Source organism: Mus musculus, chromosome 11, assembly GCF_000001635.26.
Source record: "Mus musculus strain C57BL/6J chromosome 11, GRCm38.p6 C57BL/6J".
NCBI classification, from domain to species: domain Eukaryota; kingdom Metazoa; phylum Chordata; class Mammalia; order Rodentia; family Muridae; genus Mus; species Mus musculus.
In genome coordinates, this window is record NC_000077.6 from 56,603,824 (window position 1) to 56,624,362 (window position 20,539).

General features: G+C 42.9%; 1 long non-coding RNA gene across 1 annotated transcript; it reads right to left on the reverse strand.

Annotated features, from left to right (window-relative positions):
* Window positions 1-15,294: 15,294 nt before the first annotated feature.
* On the reverse strand, window positions 15,295-19,748 carry Gm32649. Its single transcript, XR_388667.1, has 3 exons — window positions 19,328-19,748; window positions 16,936-17,082; window positions 15,295-15,388 (listed from the first exon to the last, which is right to left on the reverse strand). It is a non-coding gene; the product is annotated as a predicted gene, 32649 (long non-coding RNA).
* Window positions 19,749-20,539: the final 791 nt, after the last annotated feature.

The window sequence follows — 20,539 nt, forward strand, 5'->3', positions numbered from 1 at the left end:
GACTGAGAGATCCTTGAGGCTGTGTTTGCCAGCCAGCCAGCATACATAATGGAAAAGCCCTGAAATAGACTCTTCAAGAACCCCAGCACGACTCATCCTAAATCCACATTCCACATCACACCCTTAAAACATGGAATTGTTTCCATTCACTGGTTCATTTATGAGAAATGAGACTTGGTTGAACTTGTTTAAGCTGGACCCAAAGGTGCACATTTAAAACACATCTTTCTGACTTCCATTAAAAAGCTTGGCATTTCCCCAAAGACTAGGGGGAGGAATTTGGCCTTGGTGGACATTGCCCTGAACACTGTTTGGGAAATGTGAATAGACCTTTCATTTCTTCCAGTACTTTCTATGGGGTTGAGCCACTGGGAAGAGCTGAGTGCTGTATACAAGTTCCTCCATCTTCTGGCTTTTATCCTTCACGTTTCTCTTTTGGATGTAACTATGTCCAGAGTTAGGTTACTCAGGCCTCTTCCTGGTCAGTTCAGCACCATCTTCATCTCTCAGCACAAAGCCATTCACAAGTAAAAACCAGATCTCTCACCAAGGATAAGAGAAATCTTTTTGTGAAGCCAAAATTGAGTGACCATGGCCTGAGTACACAGATTGGGGTTACACCGAATACCATGTTCCAACATGGTAACAGCTTGATGAATAGGTAATTTTGGTTTAGTTTTTTTTTGCGGGGGGGTTTGTTTTTGTTTTGTTTTGTTTGTTTGTTTGTTTTGTTTTGTCATTTGCAACACAGCAAAGGAACTCATAAATCAGCACTGTCTGAAATACACTCACTGGTAGGTCCATGAGGTAGGTAGGTCACAGGAAGGCAAGGCCATTTCTGCTATGGGCAGAGATTTTTCCCTTTGATGGCATACTTAGCTATTAGATTGATGGAAGCTAGGGTTCTTTTCATATACTGTAAGTAGAGTTACCTAATTGTACCCAGGATATTAAGTTATATAAAAGGTAGACAACAAATGGTGATTTTTAGGGGACACGAACACCAAGATTATTTAGCTCTGGATCTGCAGCATTCAACTTCTCCACAGGTACTGAATTTCTGCTGTGAAGAAGTTCCAGTATTTGTGTATAAGTCTCTCTCTCTCTCTCTCTCTCTCTCTCTCTCTCTCTCTCTCTCTCTCTCTCTCTCTCTCTCTCTATGTGTGTGTATGTGTGTCTGTTGTGAAATCCCAGTGACAAATATCCACTGCAATCCCATTTTATAATTTCTCATTTCTGTTACATATTTTTCACATTTGGCCTTCCATTTTAAAGTAAATATTTGGTGTGCTTGTGACCTCTTGCAAGTTGTGGTCCTACCATGGAATGTCTTATTTGCTTCCTGTCTGTTAGCACCTGCATTTGCCTCCTCTGCTGCCCCAGTGGAAGAGGTACTTCACTTATGGAAAAGGCAGTGAACTATATAAAAGAATAAGAGATATAACATCTTAAATTTGTCAGGCATCTGGTAATTCTCATGGAGCCAGACAGGGGAGAGAATATGTTCTAGAACAGTGAAAATTGATAATGCTAGAAACTGCTTCACAAGCAGGCATCACATCTGATAGCTGAGCACTTGGGGAGACTCAGGCACTGAAGCTCTGCTTTCTTCTGCAAAATCAACTCTTTTGGTTGTTCCACTCAAGTGACCCTAGTTAGCCCGCAGCAGTTCCTGAGGTGAGACTTGTCTCCGGCAGCTTCTCTGACACTTTATATTTGCAGGACTTCTGGATCTTCTGAATCTAGTAGCATAGCTGAAGACTGGCTTGTAGTGGGTAAGGCGGCATCTCACAGCAGAAATGCAGACAGCGGCCTGTTTTCAGGGCAGTTTGTAGTTTCTAACACAAGGTACCAGATGAGGTGGAGACTGCAAGTACTGCTTCTGGAATCACACTGTAGGCATCCCTCTTTGACACACTGGAGCTCTTTCTCAAACATCTAAGTTTAAAGACCAAATGAATGGTTGAGTTTTAAAAATTCAGACCAGGTGTAGGGGAGTAGGGAAACTGGAGAGATGGCTCAGCAGTTAAGAGCACTGGCTGTTCTTCTAGACGTCCTGAGTTCAATTCCCAGCAACTACATGGTGTCTCACAACCATGTTTGACAGTAATTCTCACTATGTGAGACCCTGCCTCAAATAAAACAAACCATCACAAAAAAGTAAAAGAAACTTAAATATGGGTCATGGGTTGAGTGCTTCTTAGCCATAAGGGAAGAGTTATCAGGAACTTCCTCCTGACAGCTTGTTTGCATTTCAGGATGGGGGACAGGTTGAAGGAGGAGAGGCAGGAGCTGGTTTTGAAGATCTGGCAGTCTTCCTGTCTCAAACTCACAGATCAGAGAGGCACACACACAAGGTATGTGACTCACACAGACATGGTAAATACTGCACATAAAAGAGGTTCGACCGGAAATCCAGGTCACTGAGGAGCTGGGAGCATCACACAAGAATCAGGGACAGCAGGCTGAGAAGGTGACTTTCTGGGGAAAGTATTTGCTACAAGAGAGGACCCAAGTTAGTCCTCCTATCAACAATGTCAGCACTCCTGTGGTAAGATGGGAGGTAGGTGTCTTCTGGCTGGTCTACCAGCTAAGCATGTGTGTGCAGTGGTAAGCAATAATCTCAGAAAAGTTAGAATATGAGGAGTGACACATGATCACATCCTCTCACATCCACACGTATACTGACATTCTTTCTGTCTCTCTGTCTCTCTCTGTCTCTCTCTGTCTCTCTCTTTGTCTCTCTGTATCTCCACCCCCCTCTGTCTCTCTCTGTCTCTGTCTGTCTCTGTCTGTCTGTCTGTCTCTCTCTCTCTCTCTCTCTTTCTCTCTCTCTCTCTCTCTCTCTCTCTCTCTCTCTCTCTCACACACACACACACACACACACACACATACACACACACAGGCACACACACACACCACAGATCAAAACCATCTGGGTGGCAGAACATCGAGTACTAAGCATTTTTAAGATCTTTGGAAAAGATGGAGACTAGATGGTCCCTCCAGTCCAGGCTAAAAGGGTCACGCAGGCAAATTCTTCGAACCTACTGTGATCCTACAGGGATATGAGTATGGGTTTGTTCATCTATTCTTTCACTCTATGGGTGAGCCCTAGATTTGCTCTGAACAGCCATGCCCCTTTTCTTGAATGAAACAATGTTCTGAGCTCCAGCAGTGGCCCCTAGTATTGTCCTGGCTAATAAACACTGGGCATCCTGTCCGAGGTCATTTGGCCCAATCCCTAGAAGACAACTGTGATCCCTAAAGGGGCGGAATATTATTTTCTCTGGCTTCTGTGAGGCTGCTAGAGCATCAGACTGGAGATACAGAGCTATAGAGCTGCTGGGAACTGGATGGAGAATCCAATAAGTACAGTGGAGATAAGAGCCAGGGAGGGGTGCCTCATAAGCAGAATTTCCAAGTCCAGCCAGGCCTGAAACTAGCCTGAGCTGCCCTATAGACATCATTACAGAAATAGCTGGTAATGAGTAGCCCTAGCTATGTTCCATCCCACCTAGGTTTGGCCTCTGTTATTCATAAATGAACTAGTCTTTGATGACACAGGTCTAATGAGAAAACTGATCCCCCCCCCTCAGGATAACCTATGAGATAAAAATATCAGTGTCTTTATCCTGGAGCAGTGATTAACAGACAGGAACATAAATCATAGTCACCTAGAGGGCTCCTTACAAAACACATTCCTTAATGTTACCTGGAGATTTGAACATTTGATTAAACAGCGGTGTGGTGATCTATGATATAGATCAAGATCAATATAGATATTGGCTCAAGACGACAGCAAAATAAATGCCTACATTGTCAAGCTGTCTTCTAAATCCATATGTTTATAGCCTTAAAGTAGTACTGCTGTCAGGAAGTTTCTACAACAGACAGCAGTCAATGCAGAAATAGACAACTGGACAAAGTGCTGAGAATAGGTGACCTTTGAGTGTTCAGCCCTAAACAGAGCATCTGTCATCTCCTCCAAGGATCAGGAAACACCACAGTTACCTATAGTTATGCACAAGCTCAAGTCAAATGATCAGTCAAAATTCAACCAGGCAGTGCTAATTGGACTTAGTAGGTTAGGAGAGAGGGAAGCAGGACAATGGGAAGGGGATGTATTGCCTGTGTGTGGAGGAGTAGAGAGCGGGCTTGGGAGGGCATAGGATTAAGATACAATATAAATATGTATGAAGTTGCCATCAATGATATAAAAGCTATTTTTAAAAAGCAGATAAACAAAAACAATTGGATTCACACCTTATTTGTTTTCTGTTGACCACAGGCCAATCTAATGGAGGTATTTTCTTTACCGTGGTACCTCTTCTCAGATATGTCTAGATTTGTGCCAAGTAGACACACACAAAAAAATCTCTGTACAAATCTCTGTTTTGGTGGTGTGTACTGAAGCATACTATGAATGAGGCAGAGAAGGCAAGAGGCATGCATTTGACAGATTTGAAGGATTCAGTGTAGCTCTGAGAAACTATATATAAGCTGGAGCACCAAAATGGATTCCTATCCAGAAGGATAGGAAAACAAAACCTATCAGCACCATGTGCCTTGAATTCATTTTTTAAATATTTTTTATTACTTATTTTCCTCAATTACATTTCCAATGTTATCCCAAAAGTCCCCCATACCCTCCCCCCCCCACTTCCCTACCCACCCATTCCCATTTTTTTGGCCCTGGCGTTCCCCTGTACTGGGGCATACACAGTTTGCATGTCCAATGGGCTTTAATCTGATACTTTATTATCAAATAGTCTCCCATCACCAAAGACTGTCTCCAACAATCTCTGAGTCAAATTTTTAGAGCTTAGCCAGAATAGAAAAAAAATGTCTTTTCTTTTTTAAAAATTATTTTATTTTTTTACACTCCATCTTTTATCTCCCCCCCCAATCCGCTCTCCGACTGTTCCACATTCCATACCTTCTCCTCATCCCCATCTCCATGTGGATGTCCCCATCCCCCACCCCACCAGACCTCTAAACTCTCTGGGGCTTCCAGACTCTTGAGGGTTAGATGCAGTATCTCCGAATGAACACAGACCCAGAACTCCTCTACCGTATGTACGTTGGGGCCCTGGTATCAGCTGGTGTGTGTTGACTGTTTGGCGGTTGATTTGCCAGTGTTTGAGAGATCTCAGGGGTCCAGATTAATTGAGATTGCTGGTCCTCCTACAGGATCGCAGCAACCTTCTCCTCAGCTTCTTTCAGCCTTCCCTAATTCAACAACAGGGGTCAGCTGCTTCTGTCCATTGGTTGGGTGCAAATATCTGCCTCTGACTCTTTCAGCTGTTTGTTGGGTCTTTCGGAGGGCAGTCATGTAAGGTTCCTTTTTGTGAGCACTCCATAGCTTCAGTAATAGTGTCAGTCCTTGGGACCTCCCCTTGAGCTGGATCCCACTTTGGGCCTGTCTTTTCTACAAAACAAAAACAAAAACTAAAACAAAAAAACAAAAACAAAAACAAAAACAAAACAAAACAAAAAAACCAAAATGTTATATTTTAGTAAGTTATAACTGTGAGATCATTATTCCTTTCTCTGACCCCTCCCACTAGTTATGCCTGTTAGCCAGACAATTTCATTTCAGTTCTGCTTTCATGTTGTGTGTGTGTGTGTGTGTCTGTGTGTGTGTGTGTCTGTTTGAGAGAGAGAGAGAGAGAGAGAGAGAGAGAGAGAGAGAGAGAGAGATTTAAAGTAATGTTTGAGACCTACAAATGAGAAATGTGTTGACTGGTATCTTTTGAGTGACAATATCCAAGAATGATATAGTTGGGCTATAGGGTAGATCTCTACTTTTTAGTTTTTTATGAACATTCATACTCATTTCATTAGTCTTACGACTATTTATTTTTACTAAATTCTCAAAATTTTATCTTCAGGTATGGCTTCATAGCCATCTCCAAGTCCACCACTATGACTAGGGGATGGACAGAGTGGTCTAGGACATCCATCTCTCATGGATAATTTTGATCACTGAGAAAGAGAAAATGGGAGTTTTCTATCAAGGAAATAGATTCCGAGAGAGAGAGAGAAAAAGAAAAACTATATAATATCAGATTCAACACAGTAACCATTGAGGTTGTTGGGTGTATTTTTAACCTGCATGATCAGGTAAACTTTTATATAATCTAAGACCTGTATCAAAACATATTAAAGAGATGCATCTGAAAAATCCATTACAGGGGCAAACAAAGTCTATTCACCAATGCTTTTGACAGGAAAAAGATTGACAGTTTAAATACTGAGATTGTGGTAAAATAGGAGGTGGGGAATGGAGGTGAGAGGATAGGAGGGGAGAAGGAAAGGGGTGGGGGTGGTCCTGTTCTGGGTCATACTTGGTTAGCAGGAATTCTTGGCCATTCTGCACCTCAGCAAGTGTATGAAGCAAGTGAGAATGTTCTTCGTTTGTGAGAACTCTGCCTTCTAATAATATCTTGATCTTGTAGAGCACTTTGTTTCCCAAGGCCTCAGTGTTCCTGTGATTCTTAGCATCCTCCTCTCCAGGGAGAGAAACCAAGGCAGAAGACCTGAGCAAGTGGAGGTCCCAGAATGAGGCTAGGGATTTGAATGAATGGAGGCTGATGTTCTAAGGCGTCAAGGTTGACTCCACTGTCATACAGCTGGACCTTTGACTCTAAAATGACGGGACAATCTGTTTCTGACCACTGGTGCAGACAGTTCAGGGAAGGATGGTGTCAATCAAAAAAAAAAAAAAAACAAAACAAAAAAAATGCAATCTCTTTTCTTCTCCAAGTTATTACTCCTTCCTTCTAATTCCCAAGGAAAAGCTAACATTGCATAGGGATGTGACGCCCTACTTGGTATTTTTTAATGTATTGGGTTATATGAAATTTCTGTGTGCATTTTAAAAATAATTATCACATTCCCATTCTTTATAATGGCAGCATAAATAGAAATGATGATTGTGTGTGTGTTGTTTGCCTTGGATCTTGAGTGGACACAAAGCAGATAAGCAAATTCACTGCCATCATAGTTACAGCTATCAGAACATAAAGCAATGACTGAAGGAAATAGGGGTGACAGATCTTGCTTTCTCTTTGGTGCTGGTAGAACACGAGTTCTAGTTTCATGTTTGCTGCTATGATAACATACCATGACTGAAAGCAATTGAGGGTAGAGAAGGTTTTCTTTAGCTCACAGTTGTAGGTTACACAGACATTCACAGATGATTATAGTGCAGAAAATGAGTATCTGTGGAGTCTGACAGACAAAAACGGAGCATCTGCACACACACACACACACACACACACACACACACACACCAATATCAGACATGACTGTGGAGGAGGAAAGTAAGATTATGAGAGCTGAATATAGAGGAGGAATGTAGCACAAGGGTGTCTTCTAATCATGACAGGGATGTTGCACTCACGAACCCACAGCACTGTGGTTGCTGCACAAGTCAAGCCAGTCAGCATTATAACACGGAATGTGGAGGGGCTCACGAACCCTGACTTCCAGCTGAGGAGCTATGGACAATTGATGGCTTTTAGGGGAAGGGTAGTCAGTTCTCTTTAGGAGTGAGGCCTGGTAGGCTCACCATGCTCTGGTGGAAGGAACCACCACCATGAGTACATGGGCAACACAAATGAGACTTAGTGGGTTAGTTACAAAGAGGATAGCATAAAGTTGGGAGGTGGTGGGAAGGTAGGCGTTGATCTGAAAGAAGTTGGAGGTAAATATGATAAAATATATTGTATAGTAATAGGTTAAAAAAAATCGATTCAACTCCTAGCTCATTACTGTAGGGAAATCCATGAAATACACAATCAAAGCAGCTGGTAAATGACATCCAGAATCAAGAGCAGAGAGAAATGAACATATGAGCACTCGATGGACAGCTCTCATTCTTTACTGTTATACAGGACTGCCCCAAATGAGGGGGTTGGTGCTTCCCATTTCCAGGTTCGATCTCCCATGAATTAAGACACTGAAGATGATCCCCCACAGGCCAACTTGGTCCAGGCCATCCCCTAATTGGGGCAGTCTTTTCAAAGGATTCTAAGTTGTGTTAAGTTGACAATACTAACTATCACAGCAAATCAACCCATAGTTTTAAAATATACTCACTGAAACTGACAAGGACCTACAAGAGCATCAGCTCTCACACATATTCAAGCTGTAGTTAACCATGCCTGTGTGAGGAAAACATGTCATGGTGACTTCGAGAAAGCCTGGATAAAAATCCAATTTGAAGCCAGCAGTCTAATTGTAGATATTTTTTTCCTTCCTGTGAATTCTAGCTGCCTAGTCAACTCTTGCTCACGTCTTGAAACTGTAACCAGAAACCCTCTTCTCTGTTGCTTCTCTAACACATCAGGAGCTTTGCAGATTTTGCCACGAACTCCTTTTTAAAACAAGTATCACCCTAAGTAGAATGATTTCTTTACATGGCTGATACGTTCCACAAGCCATGCTTTGCTCTCCACATTAACTGTGTTTTCTCTGGCTTCCTGAACTGAATGCCTAAGCATGAAGAGTTTTCATGGCTTTGAGTGAAGCGAGATCACTGTGGGAACATTTTCTGAGAGGCAGTAACTGTGAGGTCAAAGGCATGGCACTGTCTTTCCTGGGAAATATTTACGCACTGTGACTCATAACATCTCTGTCAACAGGAGAAGGCAGCCTCGATGTTAAGCCACAGTGTGAATGCTTCATCAATGCCCTTTGTAAGACACACGGTTTAGAAGTTATAGTCTTAAACCCCTATTTAGAAAGGACACAAAGCTCTATCCAGATGTGGTGCTACAAGCCTGTATAATCTAATGGCCTGAAGCAGGGGCACCAGGAGTTCCCAGGCAGCCTGGGCTACATAGCAAGACACTATCTCTAAAATAAAATTTAAGCCAAACAAACCAGTCCTCAGTTCCTTCCAGATCTACCCCACTTAACTCCTCCTCTAACTTCATGTCATTTAAAAAAAGAATAATAATCCACTAAGTCTGGTTTGTGCTGGTCATATCCTCATGGGCAAAGCATGGCTGAACAAGAAGAAGCCACATAAATAACCACCACCACCACCACCATCATCATCATCATCATCAACAACAACAAAACAAACAACAAAACACTTTCCCTCTTGCAGAATCCATCAACAGTCAATAGCTCCTCAGTTGTGGATAGGACTGTGTCTTGTTAGGGTTTCTATTGCTGCAGTGAATCGCCATGACCAAAAAAAGAAAATTTGGAAGGAAAGAAGGTAGTGGGCTTACACTTCCACATTGTAGTTTATCACTGAAGGAAGCCAGGACAGAAACTCAAACTTAGCAGTAATCTGGAGGCAGAAGCTGATGCAGGGGGGCATGGAGAGGTGCTACTCACTGTCTTGCTCCTTATGGCTTGCTCAGCATGCTTTTTTATAAAACCCAGGACCCAGGTTCTCAGAGATAGCACCACCTACAAAAGGCTGAGCCTTCCCCATCAATTGCTAATTAAGAAAATCCCCTACAGCCAGGCCTTATTGAGGTATCTTCTCAATTGAGGTTCTGTCTTTTAAAATAACTCTAGCTTTGTGTCAAGTTGACATATAGAAGATTGGTGAATACAGCTGGTGAGCCCTGTCTTTTACTCAAAACACATTCCTATTAGTGTTAAAATTAGGGACTCTACCTGGAGAGATCGCTCAGTGGTTAACAGCACTGGCTGATCTTACAAGGGACCTAGGTTTGATTTCCAGTACTCAGGTAGCCACTCAAAACTGCCTGTAACTCCAGTCCCAAGACATCCAACATCCCCTTGTACCCTCCACAGACACCAAACATGCTAGTCTGAGCAAATGAGAGCAAAGCCCTCATACACACTGAAACGAAAAGACCAGGGTCTGTGAAGCCCCACAGCTACGTGTTGGGTACGCATTCATACACACACATATTACTATGTACCTACTATGCACTAAGCACCGTGGTAGGCACTGAGTATTCAAGAATATATACATGAAAAGACAGGCTGGGAAGAAGGCTCAGTTGGCAGAGCATTTGTCAGGTAGACATCAGAACACACACTCAGCATTCCAAACCAAACAACAACAACAACACGAACAAAAATCAGAACTTACACTAATAATTCTTGACTGAAGAGGCAGATCTCTGGGACTCTCTGGCAAAGAAGCCTATCTAAGCCATGGAGCTCTATGCCAATGAAAAAGATCCTACCTTAAATAACAAGATGGATGGCTACTGAGCAAAGAAGTGGAGATGGGCCTCTAACCCTTACACACCAATACAGCACACAGGTTCATTAACACACATAGACAAAAGGGAAAAAAGCTAAGTTAAAATTAAAACAAATAATTGAAAGTCTAGCAAGGATGCACCAATAGTAAAAGAAAATAAAACAGAAACTTGTCCTCTTTAGTGTTTGGAGACACTGCCGTGTTATTTCTTTTAGTTCATACACTAAGTCAGAAAAATCACTTTACTTCAAACATTGCCCGCTGTGCTTGGACTTCCTGCCTTGGCTAAGGTCCCCAGCACTAGAATTTAATATCCTTTAGAAGAAAATCATGGGCTGTGTATCATCGATTCTTGACTCCTAAACATAGTGCTTGGAACAAGGCTTCACAGTAAATACTTAAAAAGAATATTACACAGTCAGCCCGTGACACCTGAGCCTCTCACTGTTGACTCTGCTCCAGTAGAATACATTGTCTCTTCTAAGAAGAGAGGAAGCAGGGATGGGGGGGTTTCCAAAGAACTGGAACACAGCCCCACGGCCCCACGGCCCCACGGCCCCACGGCCCCACGGCCCCACGGCCCCACGGCCCCACGGCCCCACGGCCCCACACACAGTGTGCTCACTAAAGACACTCTAATTCACACATCAGTTATCTTCTGAACAAGTCCCTCTCATTAGACATGTTCAGAGTCTCTTAAATAGTACTAGATTCTTGCCCACAATTTAGGGGCGAAGAGCTAATGTTAGATAATTTTCCTAGTTACTAGCTGCAGCAGCAGTTGAGAGATAAACCCATTCTTACCCCACAGAGAGGCCTGTTGTGTTACACACAAATTGAAATAAGCAAACCAAAATGTAACTAAAGGATATGTTCCAGATTCTTCATAAGGAAAAATTTCTCCCAAACTAGCCAGAAAATTTTGAAAACAATCCAATTAACATCTATCTTATTCTTTCTTTGGGTCCATTCTATGTGGGATAAATTGTCTCATAATTATTTTTTCTACCCTTACACTTGGTATAAAACTTCTTGTTTGAGCTGGAAAACATGATCAGCTACTAAAAGCACCCACTGCTCCTATGGGGAACTAGAATTTTGTTCCTAGTACCTATTTAGGGCAGTAGACCACCTTCTAGCTCCAGCGGATCAAACAGTCTTTTAGCATATGTGGGGCACCCACAGGCACATACAGGCACATGTTATAAAGAGTTCTCAATAACGCATTCCTTAATTCAACTTCCCTCTTGATGCAAAAGTTAAATTTCCTGCTATCAAATTATATAATACATGAAAAAGGAATGTGCACACTGTAGCCAAAGCTCTCAGAAGAGGGGCTTCTCCAAGGGAAGCTTGATATTGTTCATCTGCATAATTCTTCTGGGTCCTGGTCACCTTAGGCAGGTCACTATTGTATTTAATGTCTCATGAAGGTAGAATGCCAGGGACTACTACAGAGCCAGAGAACTCCTTTTCTCCTACCTCATTCTTTTCCTAATATTTTGTAGTCTAGACATGCCTGAAATCTGTAATCTTCCAGGTTTAACATCCCCTAGTGACTGGAATTACAAGCCTAACAACCAGACCCAGACCAACACACTTCTTTTTTCTTTTTTTTTTTCTTTTTTCTTTTTTTTTTATTAGATATTTTCTTTATTTACATTTCGAATGTTATCCCCTTTCCCAGTTTCTCTCCCTCCCAGAAACACCCTATCACATCCTCCCTCCCCCTACTTCTATAAAGATGTCCCTGTACCTACCTACCCACTCCCACCTCCCTGCCCTTGATTCCCCTACACTGGAACATCTATCAAACCTTCATAGGACCAAGGACCTTTCCTTCCATTGATGCATGACAAAGCCATCCTCTGCTACATAAGCAGCTGGAACCATGTGTACTCCTTTGTTGATGGCTTAGTGCTTGGGAGTTCTGGGGGGGGGGTCTGGTTGATTGGTATTGTTATTCTTCCTAAGGGTTTGCAAACCCCTTCAACTCCTTCAGTCCCTTCTCTAACTCCTCTATTAGGGACCCCGCATTACTTGGCATATACCCAGAAGATGCTCCTACATGTAATAAGAACACAAGCTCCACTATGATCATAGCAGCCTTATTTATAATAGCCAGGAACTGTAAAGAACCCAGATATCCTTCAACAGAGGAATGGATACAGAAAACATGGTACATATAAACAATGGAGTACTACTCAGCTATTAAAAATGATGAATTCATGAAATTCTTAGGCAAATGGATAGAACTAGAAAACAGCATCCTGAGTGAGGAACCTAATCATGAAAGAAAACACATGGTATGCACTCACTGATAAGTGGATACTAGCTCAAAAGCTCCAAATAACCAGGATACAATTCACAGATCACATGAAGCTCAATAAGAAAGAAGACCAAAGTGTGGGTGCTTCTGTCCTTCTTAGAAGGAGAACAAAATACTCACTGGAGCAAATATGGAGATAAAGTGTAGAACAGAGACTAAAAGAAAGGCCATCCAGAGACTGTCCCACCTGGGGATTTATCCCATGTACAGTCACCAAACCCAGACACTATTGTGGATGCCAAGAAGTGCATGCTGAAAGGAGCCTGATATAACTGTCTCCTGAGAGGACCTACCAGAGCCTTTCAAATACAGAGGAGGATGTTAGCAGCCCAACACACTTCTAAAGATAAGAGAGATGGTACCTTGGACACTAAGAGCTCACCCACACGTGTGTGCCTCCTGGCACTGCCTCTCTCTGGCCTTGGATAGAAGAATTGATAGAAGTCTCTCGTATATGCATCTCTGCTACTTGTCCTGAATTACCTGTTTCCTTCTATTAAGTTTTGTATTCCTATATTCTCAGAAGAGCTATGACAATTCAGAAGTTAGATTCTAATAACAAGACTTGGTGATTTGAATGAAAATGGCTCACAGGATATGGCACTATTAAGAGGAATGGCCTTGTTGGAGGAGGTATGTCATTGCTGGTATTCGTGTGTCACTAGGTATGGGCTTTGGGTGTTTTAAATGCTTAAACTAGGCCCAGTATCTCTTCCTGCTGACTAAGGATCAGGATGTAGAACTCTCAACTCCTTCTCCCGCACATCATGTCTGCCTGTGTGTCTCCCCACTTCCTATCATGTCAGTAATGGACTAAACCTCTGAACCTGTAAGTCCACCCCAATTAAATGATTTCCTTTCTAAGAGTCGCCATGATCACGTTGTCTCTTCACAGCAATAGAACTCCTAACTAAGACACAAGACAATGAAGGAATTTCAGGACAAAATCTACCTGGGTCTCCTGAAAAGAGCATTTTCCTCAGAACCTCTTACCCAAGGAAGCTCCTCCTTAACACAGCTGAATATCCCCTCCAACTGAGCCATCTTACCACCTCTGTCTGCCTCATCTTGGGAGTCATGACCAAGTTTGTCTTACAACGATCACCATCCCAGTTTTCTGGAGTTTATATCACACAAAGTAACTCTGAATTCCCCTTAAGATTGAGTGATATGGCAATATGTCTAACAGAATAACAATAGGTTCTCATGTAGGAAGTATGATCTCCTCAGACTGAAGGTTTTAGTTAGATTTACATAAAATCCCTTCTGTGCAAGTTTTGCAATCTGATCAGGAAGCAGTTAGTTGGTCACCCCCACAAACTTCTTGCCACTAATGAGCCGGTGAGCACAACGTGACAGGCAGGTCAATACTGTACTACACCGGGTTTAGTGCTGAGTTATAACTATCAATGTTTTTTATCACCCAGAAGCCACAGAAATCTACTAAGTAGGAGCTGCTTTTGACAGAAAGCACTGTGTTCTCATTTGGGTCCTTGGAGAAATTAAAGTTAGATATGAACTTGAGGCTGCCACCTTCATTTCATAACTATGTGTTTTATTGATGAATCAGTAAATCTTTTTTTCTTTGCTGTGACTGACAAAACACTTGATTGAGACAACTTAAGAAAGGAGGGATATAGTCCATCAGGGCGAGGAAGGTATGGTGACAGGGGCAAGATGTGGCTGGTCACATTGCATCCCCAATCAGGAAGTTAGAGAGAAATTAACAACGGGTGCTTTCTCCATTTTATTAAGTTGAAGACCTAGTCCATTTCACAAAGCCCACATTTAGGGTGGTTCCTCCAATCTCAATTAACCAAGTCTAGAAAACCTCTCTCAGACATGCCCTGAGTATCATGTCTCTTCATGATTCTAGATACTGTCAAGCTCATAGACAATAGTAACCATCACAACTGAAACTGTACTTTCAGCTAAGATTTTGTCTAACAGAAGCCAAAACCCCATATGGATTTTAGAAACAACAGGACTGTGATAAACATATTGATGATAACAGAGCAATAATACTGCGAGGCCCCGCTGAGCCAAGAGACCACTTCTCAAATCTAGACTGTCATTTCTAATTGAGATTGCTACCAGAGAGAAGAGGGCAACATTAGGGAGCCACCTTGCTTCCTTGCCCTTTGTATCACAGTCTTGAGTCTCCTTCAGGACAAGAGCTGAGGGGATGTCAGAGCAGTCACAGTTCAACTGGGCTGCTTCATTATACAGGCTCCAGCTCTCATCAGTGCCTCAAAGACAAACCTTGTGGTCTGTCCCTCTGAAGAGTGTGTCTCCATCTCCAAGCTTAGGAGAGAATCCTCAGAGAAGTCATGAATTTTTTTCTCTGCTTTCTAATTTGTTCTTTTTGCCTTTATCTGTGCCTTTAATTGGCATGTTAGGATGGCCTTAAGCTGGATATATTAGTTCTAACAAGTTTGTGAATGGCTTTCCCCCTAAAGTTTCAGTCCTAGTGCTCTCAGCAGTACATTAATAACCAAGGTATGCTGAAATTCAAGTATGTATACATGGAAATATGGTTCCCAAATTGTTTTTCTTGTCTAAGAGATTTTTGTTCTGGTCCAGTTACTTTTAAATTGAGAATTCAAGACCCAGGCATGAAAAGGCTAAATTACACGATTACACAGTTCCCTCATACCTCTCGGCCCAGGGGATATCCCAGCATCCTTCACGGTATTAAACAAAGTGTACATGGGATTTGGACACTCAGTGGAAGACTGTTAGCCATGGTCTGGTCGGGTTTTTTGTCGCTTGTCTGGTGCAGAGCTGAGCCGTTGGAAGAGCAGACCTTGGACTCCCCACTGCAGTGGGGAGACAGACACGGGTTGCTTTAGCTGGGAGACAGACAGGGAGTGCTTTAGCTCCTTGAAGCATCACCTAGCCTCCCCAGAACTTTGCTCGCACTACACAGACAGCACAGTACTTTCTGTTGAATCAATTGCATTACACCTTTATTGCCTCGTTTTTCACCTTGTTTTAGAGATTATTACTTGGATGAGTCTCACTGAATTGGAAATGAGTAAGAAGGAATCACTTTAAGACTCACTAGGAAGACGTGTTTTCCTGGCAACCACCTACAAATGTGCTTATACTATGAATAAACTAAGTTTTATCTTGTTTATGTCAAGAATAGCAGGAAATGATTCGCCAATATGCATACAATCAAAAATGCCTTGTTAGGGTCTCCTTCTCTCTCTAGGTTTCTCTCTCTTTCCTTCTTTCCCTCCCTCCCTCCCTCCCTCCCTCCCTCCCTCCCTCCCTCCCTCCCTCCCTTCCTCTCCCCCCTCTCTATCTATCTTCCCTCCCTCCCTCCCTCCCTCCCTTCCTCTCCCCCCTCTCTATCTATCTTTCTGTCTCTCTCTCTTACTCGATCTGAGTCTGTGTCCAGTCTCTCTCTCTCTCTCTCTCTCTCTCTCTCTCTCTCTTTCTCTCTCTCCCTCCCTCCCTCCCCCCCCCTCTGTGTTTACACGTATGTATGCAATACATTTGTGTGTGCATTCATGCAGAAGACATAGATCAGCCACAGGTGTGGTGCCTCAGGAGGCCTCCATGTTATTTTTTGAAACAGAGTTTCTCACTGGGCCCTGCCCCTTATCCATTGGGCTAGACTGTCTGGATATCCTCTCTGTCTCCATGACACTGAAGTTAGGAACATGCACCACCATGCTTAGCTTTGTTAAGTGGGTATATATGTCCTTCTAGTTGCTTGGCAAACACTTTACTGACAAAGTCAATACCTCCCTTGGGGATTCCTAAACCACATGCAGGATCCCTGCTGAGGGAAACAAGAAATGCCAAATGGGAGAATCTAACCCAGGCTTGGCTTGCATGCAGTCCTGAGGTTCTGTCAACTTAACACTGCAAGGACAGTCAAAGCTGACATTTCCACATCATTCTCTGTGTACTTCAGTTGTTCGACAAACACTCATCACTAGTCCTTGTAATACCTGGCGAAGGACACCTCATGAATTCAAAGCTTCACAGAACACCAGAAGCACATATTTTTTGTCTACTTAGGCCATAGCTTCTGTGACATTTTGAATGTTTTCAACCAGAAAGAACAAAATAATAATAGTGCTTAATTGATATGGATGTGCTGGCTGGAACCAGCAGAAGGAGCTCCTGGGGTGCTCAGACAGGCATCTTAGAGCAGAGGAGCAAGAAAGGGCAGAAGAAAAGGTGAAACAGAGTGGGAGGAGGAGGGTTGGGAGTGGGAAGGAAATAGGCTGAGGCAAAAGAAGGAAGGGGTCTCAGAAGAGGCTGCTGACCAGTAAGTCCTGTTTCAATTGAAAAAAAGGGGGCGGGGGTTGCAAAACAGCAAGATGAGTTTGGAGGAAAATGCCTGGTAGACAAAGCTATGCTCCTTAGCATGCTCACTTACCTTAGGGAAGGGAAAACTTGGAGGTTTAGAGGACAGAGCCACAAGATGCCCTGCCGGCAGTGAGGCAGACACATTCTCTCCCCCAACTGCTCAGCCTTCCTAATAACCGTGCACAGAATGGGAGAAGACAGGAGAGCCATGTTGAGCCTGGGCATCAAGCAAGAAAGGAAAGATCCCAAGTATTACTGAGTGCTTCACAGCAGGGGCAAGAAGCTTTGGCTTGGTTTTGCTTGTTTGTTTGTTTGTTTGTTCAGAGTACTTTTAATTTTTTACTCTTTATTATTTTATTTTTCTATTTTTATTAGATTTTTTATTAGATATTTTCTTTATTTACATTTCAAATGTTATGCCCTTTCCTGGTTTCCCCTCCCAAAACCTTCTACCCCCTATCCCTGCTCACCAACCCACCCACTTCTGCTTCCTGGCCCTGGCATTCTCCTATACTGGGGCATAGAGCCTTCACAGGGCCAAAGGCCTCTCCTCCTGTTGATGACCTTTTAAAGTCAAATCAGAGAAAGATTAGCAGGTCAGCCATAAGGAGCTGTCCTGGTGGGCAAAGAGGTGGCCATGGGGATGTCAAGTACAGCCACCATCTGCCTACAGATGACACAAAATGAGGTCTGAGAGGTCACATACACACACACACACACACACACACACACACACACACATACACACACTTGCCTATGTAAACACTTCAGGTGAACTTTTTCCTTTCCACTTGAATAAAGTAGTTATAAACTATTTGCACATAGGAAAACTCAAACAAGCACAAACTGGTAAGAAATAGGTATTTTTCTGTCATCCATGTCTGAAATTCTTACTTTTTTCTTTTTTAATTTATTTTCTACCTAAGTTTTTACTGGGAAAACAAGGAAATATTAAAAGCAGTGGAATCTCTCTTGTCTTGACCACCATGGTGCCTCCCCTATCCCACCATACCATTCCATTTATCCATCTATCCATCTATCCATCTATCCATCTATCCATCTATCCATCTATCCATCCATCCATCCATCCATCCATCCATCCATCTATCTATCTATCTATCTATCTATCTATCTATCTATCTATCTATCTATCCTATCTATCTCTTTTTCTTCCCCCTCTGAGAATGAAACCCAACATAGATGTCTATCCACCCGTCTGTCTTAGTTTGATTGTGAAGTGTCCTCCATGTCTGAAGTGTCTGAACACTCTTTTCTGGCAGGAGGGGCTGAACTGGAAGGTGTCTAACCTTAGTGGGAACCTCACTGGAGGAAATGAATCACACAAGGCGGGTTTGGAGACTTTCTAGCCTGGCCATCCTGTCTCTAAGCTCTCTGCTTCCTCAATGCAGATACAATGCGATCAGCTCCCTTCTGTTCCTACCACTGTGCCTTCTCCCATAATGGGCTGCATCTTCTCAAAGTGTGAAACTCAATCAGCTCTTCGTGACTTAAGTTGTTTGGGTTTTTTTTTAATTACAGTAATAATTCCTTTGGTTACATCATGCCTGAATACATCCCCTGCAATCGCCTTCAACTCCTTCCAGGTTCCTTCTACAACAGCCTCATCCCGACCTCATGACTCCTCCTCTTCCTTCCTTCTTCTTTGTCCAAGTCCAAGTTTCCATTGATTCTTATCAAGTATCTGCTCACGGCATAAGAAAAGTCACCAGCACCCCTTCCTACCTGTCTCCCCGTGCTATTTGTGCTCATAGGTAATCACTGTAATAGTTTGAGTGTCACGTGTGCCACATCCTTTTGTCACTTGCTGTTTCAATACAACACATTTGAGCTTCAGCTCTTTCAACACATACAGAGCCACATCATTTACAGATGCCACACAGTACAGCCCTGTGCAAAGTGATCGCCTTATCAGCCCTTGCACAGACTAAAGTGTTTTCCATTTCATATGGCAGCAATGAGGTAATGGACATTTGTTGGTATGCCTTCCCCCTGAAGTACAACTTGTTATTTTCTATCATGTTGAGCATGAAGGATACTGTTGGAGTAACAGAGCATGGGCATGACCATCCACACTGGGTCTTGCCAAATTGTTCACAGTGTACAATACCTCAGTTTCCCTAAGCTGTACACACTGCTCATACCTGCTGGCAGAGGACATCTGTCCCAGCCTCTGTTATTTCCTTACCACAAACTGGGTGACTTTCTACATGAGAGTCAAGAGAAACACTACCTCACTTCAAAACTGTCCAGGGTTAGTGATGGATAAACAACAGAGACCTGTGTTTTAATATTGTTTTATCTGACAATTATCTCTGTGACTTCAGTCTAGGCACAGTAATCTCTCTAACTGGAGTCATAACTTTTATACAGAGTCACTATAGGATAAAAGGAAATTGTGTGTACTCAAAGCCTAGTTGCAATCTTGAAATGACAATTCTTACCTGGCATTTTTGTTTGTTTGCTTGCTCATTCCTTTCCTCATACTGTAGAGCCCAAGATGCTTTAGGAACAGTTCAGAAGATGCAGGAGCTACCATGGCCTCAGCCACTTCATCAGCAACTTTTCCCAAGTGATGAAGCTTCACAAAGGGAGAAAGAAAGCACAGTGTATGAGAGCCAGGGTTACAGTTTATAGCAAAGAAATGCAAATGTATCTTGCTTAATTTATGCTCCAAAACTATACATGGGGGTTGCTTTTTCTTTTTCTCTTTGTTAAAAGAAAACTATTCTAAAGAACGTATCACAGGGGCTCTTTGAATTAAGACTCCAAGTAATGCACCGAGGTAAAGAAATCTCCAAGATAACACCCACTCCTTCGCCTTGAGTCTCCTGGAGGTTCCTGATTGCCCTGCATCAACCTGGCAAAAGCTACTGCTCCTCCCCAAGGCTGCCTGTCTTTTTAGAAGCTGCGGGAACAAGAAATGAAAAGCTCTCTATAGGATGCTAACAGAGATGCCAGCACTTAAAACATGAGTAGGAGGGAAGCTAAGAAGGGGAGTGGGATGCTTGAGTGAGAGAAACAAAGCCAAGAGAAAGCAAGATCATGCCACACCGAGTGCCTGTGCTGCCATCTAATAGGGGAACCCACAGAGCACTTTTTTTCCACTAAAGAAGTGGGTAATGGATCACCTGCACCGATAATGTGCGTCCCTTTCACCTTTACAAAGAAGAAGGACACATTAAGGAGATACCCAGAAGTGCAGTTACTTACTTAAGAGTCCTGATCAGAGACAGGAATAGAACACCAGTTGATTTCATGCATTCATTCCTTCTTAGAATGGGGAACAAAATACCCATGGAAGGAGTTACAGAGACAATGTTCAGAGCTGAGATGGAAGGAAGGACCATCCAGAGACTGCCCCACATGGGGATCCATCCCATAAACAACCACTAAACCCAGACAGTATTGCATATGCCAGGAAGATTTTGCTGACAGGACCCTGATATAGCTATCTCGTGTGAGGCTATGCCAGTGCCTGACAAATACAGAAGTGGATGCTCACAGTCATCTATTGGCTAGAACACAGGGCCCCCAATGAAGGAGCTGGAGAAAGTACCCAAGGAGCTAAAGGGGTCTGCAACCCTATAGGATGTACAACAATATGAACTAACTGGCACCCCCCAGAGCTTGTGTCTCTAGTTGCATATGTAGCA